This window comes from Hyperolius riggenbachi, chromosome 2, assembly GCF_040937935.1.
Source record: "Hyperolius riggenbachi isolate aHypRig1 chromosome 2, aHypRig1.pri, whole genome shotgun sequence".
Taxonomy (NCBI): domain Eukaryota; kingdom Metazoa; phylum Chordata; class Amphibia; order Anura; family Hyperoliidae; genus Hyperolius; species Hyperolius riggenbachi.
The window spans coordinates 151,214,612-151,235,939 of record NC_090647.1 but is presented as its reverse complement, the minus strand read 5'-3'; the positions used below and the strand labels follow the sequence as shown (position 1 = coordinate 151,235,939).

Sequence of the window (21,328 nt, the reverse complement as noted above, 5' to 3'; positions counted from 1 at the left end):
TTTTTTGTGTGCAACTGGCCTCCTATACAAAGTACAGGAGCGCAGGAAAAATGCATAGGAATTGCGCCACTATGCGATTTTCCCACGATTTGGTAATTTAAAATATTTGCCCACTTTTTTTTCTCCCATCGCAATTGCACTACAATTGTCCCGTTGACCCACGAGATTGCGGTGGAAATGTGGCACAATCACCATAGCTCCCTACTGACCTTCTTTTGGAGGGACAGTCTCTCTTTGGGAACCCTGTCCTTCAGACCCTCTTTCTTCCTCATTTGTCCCTCTTTCTGGATATGTTTAATTGACTAAACTTTATTCTCATCCTTTAAATTGATCTATTTCTTATTTTAAAATGTTAATATGGAGGAAAAGGAACCAGTATAGAATGGACCAGCGTGGTTTGAATTAAAAAATAACATTTTTCTTATGAAATCTTTACAGCATGTGTGATTAGGGCATGGTGTAAGTGTTCCTCTTTGAAAATGTGAGAAATGCAGTTGAATCGCAGCAGTGGAAAACAGTCCTAATTCATTGAACGCCAGATGCAGTGCATCAGCGCAATCCAGTCAGACAAAATGCAGGGTATGCTGTAGCAGTTATATGGAGATTATACTGTTACCTATGCTAAGGACGGCACGCTCCTTACATGGCAGCAAGCGCTGCTATGTAAGGCGTGCATAGCGCACACTACACAACATTAAGCTGCGCTGCTTTAGCAGCACAGCTTGATGAATCAAGCCCATGGTTCTCTGAGACTGAACTAACGACCAGTCAACCACAGTCACCTTGACTTCAGTACCACAGCTGGTGATGATCCCAGAAAGAAATCACAATCTGTAGCCACTTTGCTGATCCCAAAGTAAATAACGATCTTAGTGACAATTGAGTTGCAGTTCTTCCTGTGGTTCTGCTGATGTGCCAACTTCACAGATTTGTTTTTCTATATGAGGCAGAATAATGACAGGAATGACTTGCCTGCTTTACTTGGATGGTCTCACTTGTGTCTCAAGAGAGTAGGAATGTTCATGTGGCGTCTATTCGGGGTAATGGCCAAGACACGTGGGTAAAAGCCTGAGAAAATTAAGCCTTGATACCCCTAACCCATGGAGTCTAATCAGAAAATGACAAATGACTGTTCCTCTACAGCGGCAGTCATCTAAAGGGGCCCATACACCTAACGATTTTCCTGCCGATATACGGCCGTTTCGATCACAGTGATCGAATCGGCTGTGAAATCGCCGCGCACACCGCTGACAGAACGATCGATTTCCGTGCGGAAGATTTTTCTCGATCGCCGGCGGGTCAGGAGTGCATCGATAGCGGCGTTCGAATGCCCGATGACCGACGCAATACAGCGGTATACATTACCTGTTCCGGCCGGCGCGAGTCCCCTGGTCCCCGCTGTGTTCTTCTCCACTCCAGGCTCCAGACTGTTCCTGCAGCTACACAGAACTTCCTGTCCCGGCAGGAAGTTTAAACAGTAGAGCGCCCTCTACTGTTTAAACTTCCCCTGGACAGGAAGTTCAGTAGCTGCAGGAACGGTCTGGAGCCCGGAGTGGAGAAGAACACAGCGGGGACCAGGGGACTCGCGCCGGCCGGAACAGGTAATGTATGCAGGGGGCGGTAGCTCAACAGATTGTGATCGGTTTCAGGCTGAAATCGATTCACAATCTGTTTGCAGTAAAAGTGGCCATACGATCCCTCTCTGATCAGATTCGATCAGAGAGGGATCTATCTGTTGGTCGAATCTGATGGCAAATCGACCAGTGTATGGCCACCTTAATACAACCAAGGGGTGCTTTGGTGTACCAACAACAACAACAACAACAAATAACATTTGTAAAGCGCTTTTCTCCCGTGGGACTCAAAGCGCATAAGCATGGCTCCGACCATCGTGGTACAGGGGAAGAATTTTATAAATCTGGAAATGCCAGGCTAAACAGGTGGCTTTTCAGTCTGGATTTGAATAGCTCCAGGGATGGTGCTGTCTTTACTGGGTGTGGTAGGGAGTTCCAAAGAGTAGGGGCAGCATGACAGAAGGCTCTGTCTCCAGATTTTTTGAGGTGCACTCTGGGAGTGACCAAGTTTATAGAACTTGCTGATCTGAGGTTGTGAGAGGTGTGGTGCAGCTTCAGCAAGTCCTTCATGTATCCAGGGCCCAGATTGTGCAGGGATTTGAATGTCAGCAGTCCAATCTTGAAGAGTATTCTCCATTCTACTGGTAGCCAGTGCAGTGAGCGAAGGATCCGTGTAATGTGACAGTGGCGAGGCTGGTTTGTTAGCAATCTGGCAGCAGCATTCTGCACTAATTGCAGGCGACGCAAGTCTTTTTTGGGGAGGCCAGCATAAAGGGCATTGCAGTAGTCCAGCCGTGATGTGATGAAGGCGTGGACTAGGGTTTGAAGATCCTCTGGGGGAATCAGATGTTTAATCTTTGCAATGTTCTTCAGATGAAAGAAGGAAGATTTAACTACAGATGAAATTTGGTTTCTGAAACTCAATTCCCCATCGATTAGTACGCCAAGGCTGCGCACAAGGTTGGAGCTGTTTATGTCTGAATTCCCAATCCTGATTGGTGTTGCTTTAGGATAGAGCTGTTTTGATGGCGAGCACTGGCTTTGGACAAACAGGACCTCAGTTTTGTCAGCATTCAGTTTCAACCAGTTATCATTCATCCATGCCTGAAGCTCAGCTAAGCAAGAGTTTATTTTTGGGGTAGGGTCTGTTCCACCAGGTTTGAAGGACAGGTATAGCTGTGTGTCATCGGCGTAGCAGTGGTACGTCAGGCCATGTCGTTGGATAAGTGTACCGAGTGGCAACATGTAGATTGCAAACAGCAGAGGGGATAGGATTGATCCTTGTGGCACTCCGAATTGTAGAGGTGCAGGTTTGGACATTATAGGTCCTAGGGATACTCTCTGTGTTCTGTCAGTCAGGAATGATCTGAACCACTGGAGGACTGATCCACTGATGCCACAGTACTCCTGCAGTCTGTTAAGCAGGATTTCATGGTCAACTGTATCAAAAGCAGCTGAGAGATCCAACAGGATTAGGATGGAGCATTCCCCTCTGTCCCTTGCCATGAGCAGATCGTTGCAGACTTGGATGAGGGCTGTTTCACAGCTGTGGTGTTTCTTAAAGCCAGATTGTAGAGGGTCCAGGATGTTGTTTACTGACAGCCTGGTTTCAAGTTGCAGATAGACAGCCTTTTCAATAACTTTACCTAAGAAGGGGAGGTTGGAGACAGGTCTGTAGCTGCTCATAGCATCTGGATCCATGGAAGGTTTTTTGAGAAGGGGCTTGATGATTCCTTCTTTTAGAGAGGTAGGAAACCTCCCTGCTTGCAGAGAGCAATTTACTATTTTGTGAAATGCTGGACCAAGCAGGTCAGGGCATTTCAGCATATGTTTAGTTGGTCCAGGGTCCAGGTCGCAGGTTGTCTGGTGGAGACGACAGAGGGTGTCTGAGATCTCTTCCTCACTAATACTTTTGAAATCAGTCCAGGGTGTTAGGTTGTTTTTGCAGCTATTTCCATTAGTTGCATGAGTCTTGGGTGCTGTGGACTGAATGAGAGACCGAATAGAAGATACTTTGTCAGCAAAGTAGCAGGCAAATTTCTCACATAGCTCCTTTGAGGGAGTTATAGTGGGTTTTAGACAGGATGGATTACATAGTCTATCAACTGTGCGGAATAGTTGGGCTGGTCTGTTGGCGGCCTTTGCGATCTCCTGTGATAGGTAGGAGGATTTTTTCTTGGTGATCGCATTTTGGTAGCTTTCCCGGTGAGAGACAAGGGTGTGTTTATCTTTTGAATTCTGAGATTTTCGCCACTTCCTTTCTAGTCTGCGCACTTCTTTCTTTAGGTCCTTTAGTGAGCTGTCAAACCACCGTGCATGGTGAAGTGGTGTAGATCGTTTGATGCGAACTGGAGCGAGGGCGTCATAGGCAGATGACACTGCATGGTTGTAATTCAGGACCATGGAGTCTGGGTCTGCGCAATGATTGGTTAATGCATCGAAGTTGAGGATATTCTGAACGTGCTGGGGTGAGACATCTTTCAGTGAACGGTATTTTATGAGTTCTTTCCCTCTGTGTTTTATCGCTGGTGCTGTCAGAGAGAAGTGGATGGTGTGGTGGTCTGACCATACCACTGGGTTTATATCCATGTGTGATATTAAAAGTCCGGAATGAAATATAAGATCCAGGGTGTGCCCTTTCGTATGGGTGGGGAGGTTGATAGCCTGAGAGAAACCCAGTTCATTCATTATGAGAAGTAGTTCACTTCCTAGCTGGGAGTCGTGATCATCCACCCATGCATTGAAGTCTCCCAGGATGATCCATCTAGGGTGTTCCACTGTTACGCAGGATAAGAGTTCAGATATTTCCTTAAGAAAGGCTGGACCATTTTTTGGGGGGCGGTATATGAGCAATATGTTGATGTTTACTTCTGCTGACAGTTGAGCTGCAATACATTCAAAGGTTTCAGTGGGGCCTATGGGCAGGGGCCTTATGTTCAAGGAGGATCTGAAGCATATGGCAACCCCCCCACCCTTGCCGACTTGTCTCTCACAGTGCAAGATTGAATAATTGGCCGGCACGGTTGCTTCAAGAGTTGGGCCTGCATGCTTCCCAAGCCAGGTCTCTGTCAAAAAGGTCAAATCAGAGAGCTCTATTAGGTCATGTATAGTTGCAGTCTTATTATTTATCGATCTGGCATTGCAGAGTGTAGCTGTGATTAAGCTTTTCTGAGGGCAAATATGTTTTTTATACTTGGATCCACTACCTCTCCGCCCCCTTCTGCATTTCCTGAGTATCCCAAAGGATTTTAAGAGTAGAGCCAGAGAGGTGTTAATTTGTAATTGATTCTTGGGAGGGCATGCAGAGAAAAGGTCCTTTGATGAGTATTTGTATGTTGACATTAGAGACAATAGACTTGTTCAGATAGCTTGTACTTCTGGAGTCCTGCTGGGATCAAAGGGGGTCTATGCAAAATCCTTTCATTCCTACACAGAGTTGGATCATAGATTTATTTTAAGTAAAGTTCCTTGTTTTAGAAGATAAATGATAACATAAATGTGGAAAATAGTCACTTGGTGCATATGCCTTGGATAATGTATAAAGGATTACTCACAGGGTGGAGTGAGGGCAATCACAGGCAATCAAGTTTCCAGAGAGGTTGAAGGTCTTGTTTCAGGTCAGCTGTTAGAAGGCTTGGTGTGTTCAGCAGAGGTGAGCTTCATGGAGGATTTTAATCCAGTTTAAATCTCTGCCATCCAAAGTAATCCGATTGTTCTGGTTGGTTGTAGTTGTAGCCTTGGTCGTGGTGGGTGGAATTCCTCTGTATTTTGAGTCCAGTTTCAGCACAAATAGGTTTAAAGGTGTAGAAATCTGAGACAAGGTCTGGAGCAGCTTAAGAGAGCTGCAGCCCGGCTGGGCGCGCTCAGATCACCAGGGACCTAAAGCACAGCACAAATACTAGCCAGAAGAGGACAGGCACCTGATGATCCACTGGCTTCAAAAATCCTCTTTCCATATGTTTCCATGGCAGCACGATAAGGTTAAATCCCGCCCACTTCACCCCATAGTACCAATAGTGTATAAATTAATTCCCCTCAGCATCCCTCCTCAGTCTTTTGTCATCGCAATCACCTCATCCCTGGGACCGGTGCACGGAAGTCAGAAGTTGGATTACACTACATCAATCCCATCAACTACAGGTTTCATGCTTCCTACCTTACCAGCAGGTTCAGCCTCTCCTGCTGAAGTTCCCTTCCAGCAACTAAATGATGCTGGCTGGAGAAATCACCATTTCTGGCCATGGTGCAAGGTTGGTGTGGTCTGCAATGCTACCTATACCTACTATTATATCTTTGCTACCAGAGGCGGCCTTTGGGGGTGGCAAGTGGGCTGATCGCCCCAGGCCCCGCACATGAAGAGGGCCTCACATGTCATGCCCGCCATACCATGCTCATTTTGGTGGTGGTGAAGGAAAGGTCTACAAAAGTCTAGCTGTTTGTGTTCTGAGCAGTGTGTCATTTACAAATACTCAGATTTTCCTATTTTGTTTTACACACCTTATATTTTGCACCGCCCCAGCCCCGACCCCTCCCCCCCCCCCCCCCCCCCCCTTATTGCTTAGGTTTTCGTTTTCAGCATGTTTTACTGTACTATGCCGTTTGCATTTTTGTAATGAATTTCTGCACTGACACGAAACTTGCCAAATGTCAGATTAAGGTAATGTGCAAGAGCCCCAGCCTGAGGGCCCCAGGGGCATGTAGGTCAGTCAAGCATGGGCTGGAGCTAGAGGGGGCTCAGGCTGGAGCTTCCAGACTGGCTGGGGATTGGTGCTAGGTTTCATGGGGAGCTAGGTATAGGTAGAGGCTGGCTGGGGAGCTAGGGATAGGTACAGTTTGATTACATTACGTATTGTAATTGTTCCTGTATTGGTTGGCTTAGGGGCCTTTAACAATTTTTAAACAATAATAAGGCATACTGCTTTAGAGGTGGACAAGCCCGTGACTGTGGTGGTACGGTACATGGCCTTCACTTATGCCTCTAGGCCCCACATATGACACTTGCCCCAGGCCCCACGTACTCTAAGGCCGGCTCTGCTTGTTACACTGCGCAATGCGCTGTATTGGCGTGACTCCTCACCTATTTTTAACTTGGGCAGCAGCTCTCTCTGCTCTTCTCGATGCTTGTGGGGCGCTTTGGCGTGCATTCCATCAGCGAGCTGCTCTCTTCCGGTTCCGGTGACGTCATCCTGACGTCACTTCCGCCGCCGACCGCGTCCCGATTGGTAGGGCATCGGTCAGGTGCTAGGATAGTTCCTCCCTATGCTCCTATTGGTGGATGGAGTGGGGGAGGTATATTTAACTGGGTCTCGCCGCCACTTCGCTCTGTTTGTCAAGCAGAAGCGTGCAGGCAGCAAGGAGACCAGTTATTAGGTAACGGTCTATCCTGGGAATGGCGTTTATGTTCTATTAGATTCTTTATGCGTCTAATAGAGTCTTTTATTCTTTTTTCACAGCAGGTTTGCTGTTATTATGGAGTCCTTATTGCCCAATACTGACCAGGTGGATAGCCTCAGGTAGAAAGCAGTGAGTAAGTGGCTCTTTTTATTTTAGCAAAACAGTGCATACTAATTAGGTTCCTTTACCTTACAGCCTAATTCAGGAACAAGTGTTGGGATTTGAGCAAGCTGACCTGTATGGTGGTCCATCTTAGACATCCTCTCCTAGAAGTAGGTCATCCCCAAAGAGAAGGTCTCCCTCTCGATCTCGCTTTTGCTCCAGGAGGCGCTCTTCATCAAGGAGACAAGGTAGAATCAGATCGCCTAGGTGAAGAAGTTTACATTCAAGCTCAAGGGAAAAATGCTGGGCCTGCGGCAGAGAAGTTATGACAGGGAAGCTAGTGTGCAGAAGATGCTTTGAGTCTATGGCCAGGGAACCGGAACAACCAATGGATATATCCCTTATGATTAAACAAGCAGTTCAGGAGTCCATGAGCCAATATATAGCTTCTTTGCCCACTCAAGCAAATCCTCAGGAGATAGACACAGAGACCCATGCTGGTCTTTCGACCAATACTGATACAGACCCGGACCAACCAGCGACTGGATTCGATTTTGGCCTTGTCCAGCCGTATATCTATTCTGAAAGAGAAGCCATGGAATGGCAAGATGAAGAATTACTTCTGCACAGGCGCAAAAATATTATTATGCATACTTTAATAAGAGTATTAAGACATTTCCACTTATAGACAAGATTAATGACGTCATACTGGATGAGTGGAAGAAAGTGGATAGAAAACCGTCTTTGGCAAACACACTGAACAAGCTGTATCCGCTGGAGGAAAGGAAGACGGAAGTATTAGATGAACCTCCCAAAGTAAATGCATCTGTCATGAATTTAGCCAGACAAGTGATGTTACCTTTTGAGAACGCTGTTTCATTTGCTGATGCATTGGATAGGAAGATGGATTCGGAGTTTAAAAAATCCTACATATCTTCGGAAAGTGCTTGCAAACCGGCAGTTGCACTTACAGCGGTAGCTGGGGCTTTAAAGGGTTGGACGCATAACATCGAAGAAGCCTTGAGATCAGACGCTGATAAGGAAGTAATTATTGCAGCATTGGATGACTTTAAACTGATGTCTGACTTTATCGGTGAAGCATCGGTTGATATTCTCCATTGTTCTTCCAGAGCGATGTTGCACTCAGTAATTTCAAAGAGAGCCTTATGGCTTAAACACTGGTCGGCCGACCCGGTATCCAAGCAGGACTGGTGCAACATTCCTTACGATGGGAAAAACTTGTTCGGGCAGGAGATGGATACAGCCATTAGAAGAGTGACAGGGGGTAAATCGGGAATGATTCCCCAGGACCGCAGAAGCAAAACACTGAACATCACTCAGAGGCCAACTTATCAGCAGAGCAAGTATAGATCTACTGTAGGCTATAGAGCGTCTGGAGGATTTAGGCGTAACTGACAGAGCTCACAGATGACCCTGCAGAGACTCAAAAAACAGAAAAAGACTAACCAGGGTTCGAGCCAGCAGAAGTCTTTTTGATGTTCAATCCACTCAGACATTGCCAGTAGGCGGAAGGCTTCAGGCCTTTGCGGATGTCTGGGTGGACAACATCAAGGATCCCTGGGTGGTACAGACTGTACAGCATGGGCATCGATGGAAATTCACTGCAGAACCTCAACAGATATTCAAAACTACGAGAGTTCCTTCATCTCAGGAAAAGAAACAGATCCTGATAGACTATGTTCAAGACCTACTAAAGAAAAATGTTGTCATAAAGGTTCCTCAGGTAGAAAGAGGCAGGGGAGTTTATTCCCCCCTGTTCTTTGTAAAGAAGAAGTCTGGAGATCTACGTCCAGTAATTGGACTTAGGGAGATTAAACAAGCATATCAGACTAAAAAAATACAAGATGGAAACCTTACAGACAATTACAAAGGTAATCATGAAGAACGGCCCTATCAATAGACCTAGAGGACGCTTATGTTCACAGCATGATTCATACTCTTTATCAAAGATTCCTCAGGTTCGCCATAGGCAATCTTCATTTACAATTCTGCTGTCTGCTGTTCGGCATTTGTACCGCTCCAAGAACATTCTCAAAAGGTGGTGCAAGGCGTTTGGAGGTAGCAAGATGCCATTCTTCCTGCAAATATCCTACAGATCAGGGCAGCGTACTTTGTTCTACAGAAATTCAAGGCACTTCTGAAGGGGAAACAGTTTTTACTACGGATGGACAACCGCACGGCAGTAGCCTATGTCAGCAAGCAGGGCGGAACAAGATCCAGGAGACTGTTACAAGAAGTAGCCCCAATATTCGAACTGGCAGAGGGTCATCTTCTCAACCTGACAGCGACTTACATTCCTGGGCCGGAAAACACAGAGGCGGATTTTCTCAGCAGGAACTGCCTGGACAACAACGAGTGGTCTCTCAACAACGAGATATTTCAGTTGATCTGCAGCCAAATGGGGACTCCAGAGTTGGACCTGATGGCGACATCCAGAAACACAAAATGCAAAGCCTTTATGTCCAGGTGGCAGTCCAAGAAAGCAGTGGCAACAGATGCTCTATTAGCAGAATGGAATTTCACAGTGGGGTATGTGTTTCCCCCAATTCCTCTAATTCAACAATTACTACTAAAACTATTCAAGGAACAGGTCACCTTAATAGCAGTCATCCCCTTCTGGCCGAGGAGGCCTTGGTTCCCGCTGCTATGGCAATTGAAGACACGACAACCTTTGATGCTTCCATGATGCCCCAATCTTCTACATCAGGGGCCGATTCTTCATCCCGACCCAGGCAGGCTGGAGTTGGCAGTGTGGACATTGAAAAATCCCTAGGCTTCTCAGATTCAGTCATTAATACCATCCTAAAAGCCCGGAAGCCATCAACTAAGATCTCTTATCAGAACATCTGGCATCGATTTATATCCTTCACAAATTAGCTACAGGTTGACCCTTTCAAGCCACAGGTGAAGTAAATACTGCATTTTATACAAACAGGACTAGACTTTGTCTAGGGTATCACTCTCTAAAAGTGAAAGTTTCTGCATTATCTGCACTCACTGATTTCAGATGGGCCATGCACCCCTTGGTAATTGTAACGATTGGTGTCAGCACACAGAGAGAATCTGATTATTGGTGATCTGCAGTATCACCAAGAATGCAGATATATACCTGATTATTGATGATCTGCAGAATCACCGATAATACAGATATATTGCTAACCTCTGGACACCTAAGGTATGTGAGTGTTTGGTGTAACAGTAATACTTTGAGTAGTGCACCTGCACGCAGGTGATCATAAGCAGTAAGGAAATACTGTTCGGAAGAACACAGAGCCTTCCAGCAGCCTGAAGCTCCCCAAGGGGTGGAGTCAGGCTGAAGGTTGGGAGGATCAGAAGGTGAGTGACACCTGAAGTTGGATGTCACAATCTGATCTAGAGACTATCTCTTAAGGGGAGAGATAGCTCTCGAGGTCGGGCAAGCCAGGTCGGCAACACACGGTCAGATAAAGTACATAGACAGAAGGCTGATTCGGTATCCAAGGCAAGCAGGGGTTTGGCAACAGAGTATCAGATATGCGAGGTACCGAATCAGATGACAGAGGAGTAGTCAGGAAAGCAATAAGTCATAACAGATATCAAATAATGTCTAGTCTGGGTGTGAGGTCCTTGGTCTCTACACCCCGGAACTAGTCTGAAGTATAACACAGATGACAATACAGTTCCCTAATCTTGGGTGCGAGATCCGTGGTCTCAGCACCCTGGAACTAGTCTGGAGTATAACACAGATGACAATACTGTTTCCTAATCTGGGTGTGAGGTCCGTGGTCTCTACACCCTGGAACTAGTCTGAGCATAAGCAAAATAACAATACAAAGTTTCTGGCTCAGTGTGAATTCCCAGGTCCTCCTGGTTCAAACACACTGTGGGATCTGACTAAGGTCTGAGTGCTTCCACGAAGTGATCGCAACGGCAGACAACCTGAGAATGGCCAGCAGCAAGTATATATGGAGCAGTGCTCTCCAGCACCACCCCTAATTGATCAACCAATAGAATCTTGCCCTGGCGTCAGCTGATCAGCGTGATCAGCTGACCTTCTTCTGTTTAGCATAAGAGTTCTGCCTCTCAGTGCGTGCGCGCGTGTTCCTAAGCCTGTGTGCACTAACAGATCCAGCCACACCAGACCCATGCTGCCCAGCACAAACTGCCGCGCTGGACGCGGAATCTGCCGCCCTACTGCTGTCACAAGCGGCGGCTCTTCCGCGTTCTGTCCTGCCACCAGACGCATGCGTCCGCATGCAAACCGCTGCATTGGACGCGGAAACAGCCGCCTCCTCACCAACAGACGCGGCGGCTTTTACGCGTTCTCTCACAGTAATACAGTTTCTTCGAGGAGTAATGAAAGAAAGACCTCCTAGAAGGACTATTTTCCCTAAATGGGATTTGCCCCATGTACTAGAGGTTCTATAGGAACCACCATTTACACCAGTAACGGATTGTAACTTGATACAATTATCCTACAAAGCTGTATTTCTTGTGGCCATCTCGTCTGCTAGACGAGTGTCAGAACCTCAAGCCCTAGGCTCTGATGAACCGCCTTTAACATTTTTGCCGGACAGAGTGGTCCTTAGACCGATCCAACATTTCATTCCAAAAGTGGCATCACTGTATCATTTTAACCAGGACTGGACTCTTCCTACACTCTGGCAGGAGGATAGAGCATCACCACATCCTTTGGATGTGGGGGCAACCTTGAAAGAGTATATTTCAAGGACTGCATCTATTAGAAAATCTGAGAGACTCTTTGTGATAACATCAGGATATAGGAAGGGCCTCCCAGCATCGTCTAGAACGATCGCAAATTGGTTGGTTAGTTAAAACTATTCAAGAGGCTTATAAATTATGTAATCTATTCCCTCCTCAACAAGTCTCTGCACACTCAACTAGAGGCATGGCCACCTCCTGGGCAGCATTCACTAAGGTGTCACCAGAGAAAATATGCCAGGCAGCAAACTGGAGTTCACTTAACACCTTTATGAGACATTACAGGGTAGATCCAGCAGCAAATTCTTCTGTACAGTTCGGTACTAATGTGTTGACTGTAAATACTGTAAATACTGTGTAAATATGATTAAATCTTCTGAATTGCAACTTATCCCTCCCTATGTATTTATTTGACTAGTTATTTCCCTATCGTGATGCCATGGAAACATATGGAATAAGGGAAATTGAATACCTACCTGCCGGTAATTTTCCTTTCCAGATGTGTCCATGGCAACACAAGGCTCCCTCCCTAGATTCGGTAATTCTGAGTTACAAGACTGAGGAGGGATGCTTATTTTTATTATTATTATTTATTGTATTTATAAAGCGCCAACATATTACGCAGCGCTGAACATTAATTTAGGTTACAGACAATATTTCGGGGTGACATACAGCAATATGACAATACAGGAATACAAGAAAACCAGATCACACACACCATAGTATGAGTACAAGGTAATGCTTAGTCAGTCACTGGATGCAGCATGGAGATTAGGCAGGTTAGGTTCACTCAGATGCATAGCATGGGTGCACAGTAATGGAGGTGCAAGATCAGGTAGGACACAAAAGGAGGAGGACCCTGCCCAAAGGCTTACAATCTAGAGGGAGAGGTAAGGACACAAATGGTAGGGGACCAGAGTTCAGCTGTAGGTTTAGAGCACTTGTGAGGGGTGGTAGGCCAGAGTGAAAAGGTGAGTTTTGAGGGCTTTCTTGAAGATGTTGAAGGAGGGGGCTGCCCTAATGGGTGGAGGTAGGGAGTTCCATAGTGTTGGAGCAGCTCTTGAGAAGTCCTGGAGGCATGCATGGGACTGGGTGATTCGGGGGGCGGTTAGGCGAAGTTCATTGGAAGAGCGGAGTGAGCGGCTAGGTGTGTCCCTCTGAGTAAGATCGGAAATGTAGGTTGGACAGGTTTTGTGGACAGATTTGTAGGTCAGACACAGTATCTTGAATCTGATTCTGGACTGGATAGGAAGCCAGTGGAGGGATTCTAGGAGGGGATCCGCCGTGGTGGAGCGATGGGAGCAGTGGATAATTCTGGCTGCCGCATTCATGATGGACTGCAGTGGGGCTGTTCGGGTCATAGGGAGACCAGACAGCAGGGCATTGCAGTAGTCAAGGCGGGAAATTATGAGGGCATGGATGAGGAGTTTGGTGGTGGCACAGGTCAGGAAAGGGCGAATCTTACAGATGTTACGAAGGTGGAAGTTGCAGGACTTAGTGAGGTTTTGGATGTGGGAAGTGAAGGAGAGTGCGGAGTCCAGGGTGACACCTAGACAGCGGGCTTGAGAGGTAGGGCGAATGGTAGTGTGGTTAACAGTGACATGCACATCTGGGAGGTTCGTGGATGGCCGGGGTGGGAAGATCATAAATTCCGTTTTGTCTAGATTTAGTTTCAGGAACCTAGCGGACATCCAGGAGGAGATGGCTGATAGGCAGGAGGAGACCTTGTCCATGGTAGTGGTGGATATGTCAGGGGTGTGGAGGTAGATCTGGGTGTCATCTGCATACAGATGATAGTTTAAACCCATGGAGGAGATAACCTTGCCAATGGAGGATGTGTATAGGGTGAACAGTAGGGGGCCAAGGACCGAACCTTGGGGGACTCCCACCGAGAGGTGGGATGCTCGCAGGAGATGCTTAGAATTAATTTATACACTATAGGTCCTATGGGGTGAAGTGGGCGGGACTTAACCATATCGTGCTGCCATGGACACATCTGGAAAGGAAAATTACCGGCAGGTAGGTATTCAATTTTCCTTAATGTAATCATTCTCCAGCCTTACAGCACACCTGAAGTGACATGATGAGATAAACATAGGTTTATGTACTATAGTACTAGCCCTGCTAAGAAACTGACTGAAGTCCCTTTCTGTTTTCCAGTAGAGTGTTAAAAGAAATTGAATTGTTTTCTATGCAAATGAGCTTGTCCAAGTAAATAGAAGCCAAAAAGTGTTGTTTGTGTGAAAGAAAGCTTGTGATAAGGTTTCTAAGTGCTGGACAGTTCAAAGTGACATTATTTCTTTTTGTTTTTCAGCTCAGCAAGGCAGATCTGATATGGTGGCTGTTTAGAGTTCTTCATAATTCTTCTCATCCCCGTTGAATAACAGCCTGTTCCATCAAATTGTTTCCTCTCTCTCCTGGGTTCATAGCCTGTTGCCATTTTGATTTAAAGAGGAACACCAGTGAAAATAAGGTAATAAAAAGGTGCTTCATTTCTACAATAATTATGTATAAATTATTTAGTCAGTGTTTGCCCATTGTAAAATCTTTCCTTTTCCTGATTTACATTCTGACAATTATCACATGGTGATGTTTTTACTGCTCGCAGGTGATGCCAGTGGAAGGAGATGCTGCTTGCTTTTTTGGCAGTTGGAAACAGCTGTAAACAGCTGTTATTTCCCACAATGCAATGAGATTCACAGACCGGAAACTGCCAGGACCATCACACTGTGGGAAGGGTTTCACCACAATATTAGCCATGCAGACCCCCCTAATGATCCGTTTGAGAAAAGGAAAACATTTCTCATGGTAAAGGGGGTATCAGCTACTGATCGGGATGAAGTTCAATTCTTGGTTACGGTTTCTCTGTAATGCTGGGAATACACCATGCGTTTTTTCAGCACATAGTTGGTTCGATAGATAATTTCCAACATGTCCGATCTTACATTCGATTGTTTTACACCTCGATTTCTCGTAGAAGTGAATGGAAATTGATACGAAAAGATAAGAGAATAAAGGGGGAAATCGAGCTGAAAAACTATCGAAACTCAATTGAATGGTAAAAAAACGCATTGTGTATTCCCAGCATAAGAGGTGGCATAACCGCCCTGATGCTGCTTTCTACAGAGGATAAACTGCACACAGACACCATGCTTTGGTTTCTCTCAGGAACACATGGTTCTATTTTTCATTTTTTTTCTCTCTGAGTAAATTTTATCTAACACTTCCTGGTTAACAAACATACAACATTGTCACATGATTCTAGATTAGTGGATAAACTGTATAAGGGCATATACATCATCACATATCTTAATAACTCCATAGCATTGCTCTTGCTGCTTGACTATAACATAGCAGCATGTCTGTATAGCACTAGTGATAGATTAATGGTTAATTAACTATTGTTAGGGTTAACAGAAACTGCGTATCTACAGTATACAAGGCTTTAATATATACTGTAGGTCTGAACTTAGAGCATTGGATTTTTATCAACAATACTAGAATTACATCTTTAGCTACATTATTACAGAGATTAGATTTTTTGCAAATGGGCTTAACATGTCTTTGTGGAATGCATTTGTTTGGACATTTACTTTTTATAAACCTCTCTGCTTCCCAAGCATTTCCATTACGTGTATTTAGCTTTAAAACAAAGAGTGAATATTTTGAAGCTTACATTTTGCTTGCATTTTTCACACATGCATATTTTTTTTTTTTTTGTACAGTAGCCATTGATTTCAGTGAGGACATGCGGTGTGCGGAAAAGTAGTGTAGGTTGTGTCTTTTTTAAATGCTGTAGAATTGCACGTGCCTTCTAACATCATAACAACCCCATTGAAATGCAATACATGTGTCATCACATTGCAGCATAATGCTGCTGAAATGCAGCAGTGTGACTGCTCTCTAAATCTCATTTGTTTTTCCATTTTCAATCAGCAGCTACAGTATACAGTATATGATAAAATGGTAAAATTAGTCATATTAATACTGTCCACTAGATGTCTCCAATGCGGCAGCAAAAGCACCATGTTCTGCAAATCAAGATGTAAAATTCCCACAGTGATAAGAGCGGGAACAGTAAATTCGGGCGCCTGAGGCAAGTGGACAAATCGGGCGCCGCCATTCACTCCCATAATAAATATCGTTTAATGGGCGCCCGACAGGAAAAAAGGGCGCCGGAGAAAAATAACGTTTTATAAGCGGCGCCCGGAGACTTTTACTGTTTTATAACTGCTTCTCATGATTACACATTATTTTATGATTTATAATTTTTTAAACATTATTTTTAAACGAAAAACAGTACAATCTTTTTTAAAACATTATTTTTAAACGAAAAACAGCACAATATTTTTTTCACACGTTATTAATGCTTATCACAGGGGGGTCTTAGGTTTAGGCACCACCAGGGGGGTCTTAGGTTTAGGCATCAACAGGGGGGTCTTAGGTTTAGGCACCACCAGGGGAGTCTTAGGTTTAGGCACCACCAGGGGAGTCTTAGGTTTAGGCACCACCAGGGGAGTCTTAGGTTTAGGCACCATCAGGGGAGTCTTAGGTTTAGGCACCACCAGGGGGGTCTTAGGTTTAGGCACCAACACGGGGGTCTAGGGGTTAGGGGTAGGTACAGGGAGGGTTACTTACTATTTTTTTTTAAACGTTATTATACGTTTCACTTTTTAAACGGAAGATTAACGTTTTCACAATTGCCAATTTCATGCACATTATTTAATGATTTATAACTTTATAAAACATTATTTTTAAACGAAATATAGTACATTATATTTTTAAACGTTATCCATGTTTATCGTTTAAAACCCGGCGCCCTTTTTTCCCAGCACCCCTTTTTAACGTACGCGATAAGAGCAGTTCCAGATAGCACTTGAAAGCAATTGCATAGTTCAGAAGCAAGTTTGAACAACAAAGGTGCCCATACATCAGACAATGTATTTTAGAGAATATCTTTAAAACAGAGGCGCCAAAATAGGATAAAACGTCTAGAAAAAAAGAGACGTTTTTATCCTATTTTGGCGCCTCTGTTTTAAAGACAATCTCTAAAGTACATAGTCCACCCTTGGTGGAGGGGTGCTACCCCATCTTTCTTCCTATCTACAGAGAGCGACTTCTAAAGACCTGAGTTGGGTCAGGTTATAATTCTCTCCACCTGCGATCATAGTGGTTGCCTTTGTGGTAAGTCGTGTTTGTGAGTATAAAATTCTTCAATTGTGTATTATATCCCTGTGTTTTAAATACTACACTATATTGGGCTCTCGGTCCACACCTTCTTCTCGTTTACAATCAGACATTGTATGGGCAGATCAACCAAGAGGCAGATCTCTATTGTATCGTATCGATCGTAGTGAGATCTGTTGCCTGCCCATACACCGCAGGCCGGTTCCCAGTTGATTTCAGCATCAAATGTCTCAGGGAATCGGCCTCTCGATGATCCATCTGCTCTCTCGCTCCCCCCCCTCCCCCAGAGTAAAATGTCGCCCCCCCCGTGCAGTATACTTTCCCTACTTTCCCTGCCCATGTCTGCCGCTGGCTCCGGGCACCCTCCGCAATATGCATACATGTGCTCCACGTGGTTTCCGGCGTATACATGTGTGGCGTCACAGGTAAAGTATACTGCACCGGGGGGAATATTTTATATTAGGGGGTTACTTCGCATTCGTCGCTCGTCCCGATATCGCTGCCATCGGTCGAGCACATTGGGCCTGCATCTTGCGGCATGCCTGATTGAGCGCAACCAACCACTTTCTACATCGTCGATCGGGCATGGTCTTGGCGACACCGATTTTTATCCGATTTGATTATAATAATTAAATTGTATGGTCGATCAGCTGCCAAGTCACCTGATGTATGGCCACTCACTTAACGACCAGCTAACGCCCATAGGCGTCAGCAGGTCTTAAGTGGGTTACCATGGAAACGGCCGCTCGATCGAGCGGCCTTTCCATGTCAGTTCACGGAGGATGTCTCCGTGAACAGCCGGAGAGCCGCCGATCGCGGCTCGCCGGCAAAATGTAAACACGCGGGGAAGAAATCCCCGCTGTTTACATCATACGGCACTGCTGCGCAGCAGCGCCGTAAGGCAGATCGGCGATCCCCGGCCTCTGATTGGCCGGGGATCGCCGACATCTGATAGGTGGAAGCCTATCCTTCAATGCGCAGGGCGGAAGTCCGTCCTGCGCATTACGTAGGAAGAGGGAGAGGGAGGTAAGCAGTGTGAGGGCGGAAATGGCTGCGGAGGGGAGCTTTGAGGAGCCCCCCTCCCAGCAAAACGCAGATGGCCGGCGGCGATCAGACCACCCCGGCAGGACATCCCCCTAGTGGGGAAAAAAGGGGGGCAGTCTGATTGCCCTGCCTATTACCCGATCTGTGCTGCGGGCTGAAAAGCCCACGCAGCACAGATCTGCCAAAACTCGGCCGGTCCTTAAGTGGTTTTAAGGGCTAGTTCAGACAGATGGCTGCCAACGTCCTTCCTTGTCCTTTACGCCTGAATTGAATTCGCCTCACATTAAGATGAATGGCAGCGTTCATCTCAATGTGTTTACCGTCGACTACGCAAATGTCACTTTCAATTGAAATTCCTGAGATGCTGCGTGTAGCGTCCAGTGGTGATTGCGTTCAAAGTTTCCATGCCCTCTCTAGGGACTCCAAGCGTGAATCAGCGACAGAACAACGGGAACTGATGTGAACTGATGCCAAACAATTTTCTGTGCGAAGAAAAGCATTAGCATTAGCTAAACGAGCCGCCACCAGCGTCCTTCTGAACCAGCTGTGATCAGTTGGAGTTCTGATATTGTGTGAGGCCTGGTTCACACTGCAAGAGCTGTTTAAGCGCTAGTGATTTGATAAGCTCCAGATAATGCAATGCTATGGGTGATTTTTTGCAAAATTACATTGCTCAAGTGAGAACACAAACATAGCATTATATTAGCAAGAGCTTCATTGCCAATAACTATTCCTGATCAGTCAGAGGCCTACTCTATAAAATCCCCATGTGACCATTCTGCTGGGCAGGAAGAGTGATCTTGCACCAGAAACAGAACCCTAGCGCTCCTATACACACTCGCCCAGTGAGGAGGCTCCCTGCCTTCCTGCCATTCTCCCATATTGTTGTTACAGGGTCTATTACACCTGGGGGAATGTCTTTACTTCAGTATTTCTGGATGTTTTTGTTAGGCTTGGTTCACAGTGATTACAGATCCAGCCAGAGCAGTACCATATCTGTATTGAACATGCTGTACCGTGCCAGGAATGTGCTTTGGCCCATTGCAGGGTGCTCTGCCAATGCATGCCATTTATATGATGAGCAGCAGCACAGCCTGCTGTCTAAAAAAAAAACTAAATCTGTTTTAGGAATGTCTGTTTCTGAAATAGAAGTGTCAAAAACAGCTTATGAACCAGCTCATAAAATCAGACATCAAACCAACAATTTTGATTCCGGTGATACCTTTAATGACTAACTACATGGTTTATTGCAAGCTTTCCAAACAATATAGTTCTGTATAATACCTGAAGAAGAAACTTAATGCTTGGAAAGCTTGCAATAAACAGTAATGTACAGTTAGTCATTAAAGGTATCACCGGAATGAACGTTTGTTGGTTTGATGTCTGCATTTCTGCTCCTTGACTAACACAGGACCACACTTCACTTGCTGAACCAGCTCATAGAAAATCATTGCCAGCTACATCTTCCCTGTTGTGTCTGCATCCCTTCTGTCAGAATGTCAGGGCTACAGACAGTTCTAATGTGAACTGAGTCTAAAACAATATCTTATTAAAAAAGTATTCCAAAAGCGAGGAGTCTCTGTGGTTTTCTGCTCCTCCCCAAGAAAGAATACTCAGTTGTGATGGTGCTAATAGTTTCACATTATCCTCACCATTAGGCTCTAATCAGTTCAAGGAGGATTTGCAGTCCTCATTAACAGGATTCCCTCTCCTCATGGAACTGCAGGTCACTATGGTGGGAAAATCCCAGGGTGCCTTTTGAAGTGCTAAGAAGTTTGCTTGCCTGGAAAGGGAGGGGAATTAAACACAACAGGGACCCTATTTCCACTAGTACTTTATTTACAGTGTGTTCAGGACTTGGGAAGGCAATGCCAACAAAACTGCCCCACCACCATTCATTGTGTCAGTTTGGCTAATTAAATAGATTTCATGAAGACAAACAGTGAACTGTTTTATTTTACTCTTGCTTATTTGTCCTTATGTCCTTTGATGACTTTTCTAGTCAATCATTTTCTTCAAGTATCCCGCTTTATTGACTGCAGCATATCCAACTTCCAATCAATTCTTATTATTGTTACTGTTATACTACCTAATAATAGGCAAGTGTCTCTGCGTCCCATGTCCCTGTGTCAGTACTTTTTCAATTATGTGAATGTGCAGGGACACAGCGACACTGCCGAGAGCTGGGGGGAATGACGCGCAGCAGAGGAGGACGGGTCCAGAAGGGGGGCAGGCGTGTGCGCGCCTGTGGTGGGCGGGTGCGCGTGCAGCTAATGAAAGGGAGAGAGACAGCAGTGAAGGGGGAAGGGGGGTTGCGGCCACAGCCTAATGGACCTTAGGCCTCGTGCATTTATGTAGTGCTAACATTTCTACAGCACTTACAAAGAATACACAGAAATGTGCGAAGTGTCCGGTTACTGCAGCCAGTATGCTAACAAACTTGTGTTTAACTTATGTTTTTGGACTTTGGCTAGCCGGACCCGCTGGCCAAAACTCAAATAAGGTTTCCTGTAGCATTAGTGAGCAAAGCTCTGCGGGCCGGGGAGTGGGTGCAGTAAGTAAGACAGAACATTTATATTGCGCTTTTTTCCTGGTGGACTCAAAGCACCAGAGCTGCAGCCGCTAGGGTGTGCTCAGTAGGCAGTAGTTAGGGAGTCTTGCCCAAGGTTTTCTTACTGATTCGATGCTGGACAGTGAGGAGGAGCAGGTGTTGGGGTTCAAGAACCTTTGTCCTCCCCCTTTGCGTTCCCTCACCTCTGTTCCCTTCAACTCTACATTCTGCTCCTCCACTCTGTGTCCTCTGTTAGCCCTCCGTTGTCCTCTCACACTCCCCTCCGCTCTAGATATCCCCATCCGAATTTCCCCTCTGTCTGCTTGCTACCCAGCAACTTTGGGACTTCCAGTCTCTGCTTTTAATCCTCGCTTTTTGGGGCATGTGGCTCTTCTTTCCATCATTCTGGTAAAGGCTTCAAGACTTGGCTGGCCAGGTCCTGTGTCATTTCACATTCCAGCTGGCCAAACTCTAAAAATGTAAGTTAAACTGAAGTTGTTCACATATTGGTCGCATCAGCCAGCTACTTCTCGCAAATCCCGAAATGGCCAATCTTCGGGTTCTGGCCATAACATCTCCAACTATCCTTTGAAGGAGCTCATAATCAATTGAGCCAGTTTTTGTGGGAAATCTATCAGTATGGTTTGGGGATGTGGAAGGAAACCAGAGTATCTGGAAAAAACTCACAGAAACGGTGGGAACATACAAACTCTATGGAGAGTTGGGCAAGGGTTGAGTTTGGGACTCTAGAGTT

At 45.6% G+C, this 21,328-nt stretch overlaps 1 long non-coding RNA gene across 1 annotated transcript in view; it reads left to right on the top strand.

The window, feature by feature from the left end:
• The window catches only part of LOC137545916 (uncharacterized), a 95,903-nt gene that overhangs the window by 439 nt on the left and 74,136 nt on the right, over positions 1–21,328 (top strand). Inside the window, exon 2 of the long non-coding RNA XR_011026119.1 lies at positions 14,107–14,265. This is a non-coding gene — a long non-coding RNA (uncharacterized lncRNA). The remainder of the gene's footprint in view (positions 1–14,106; positions 14,266–21,328) is intronic.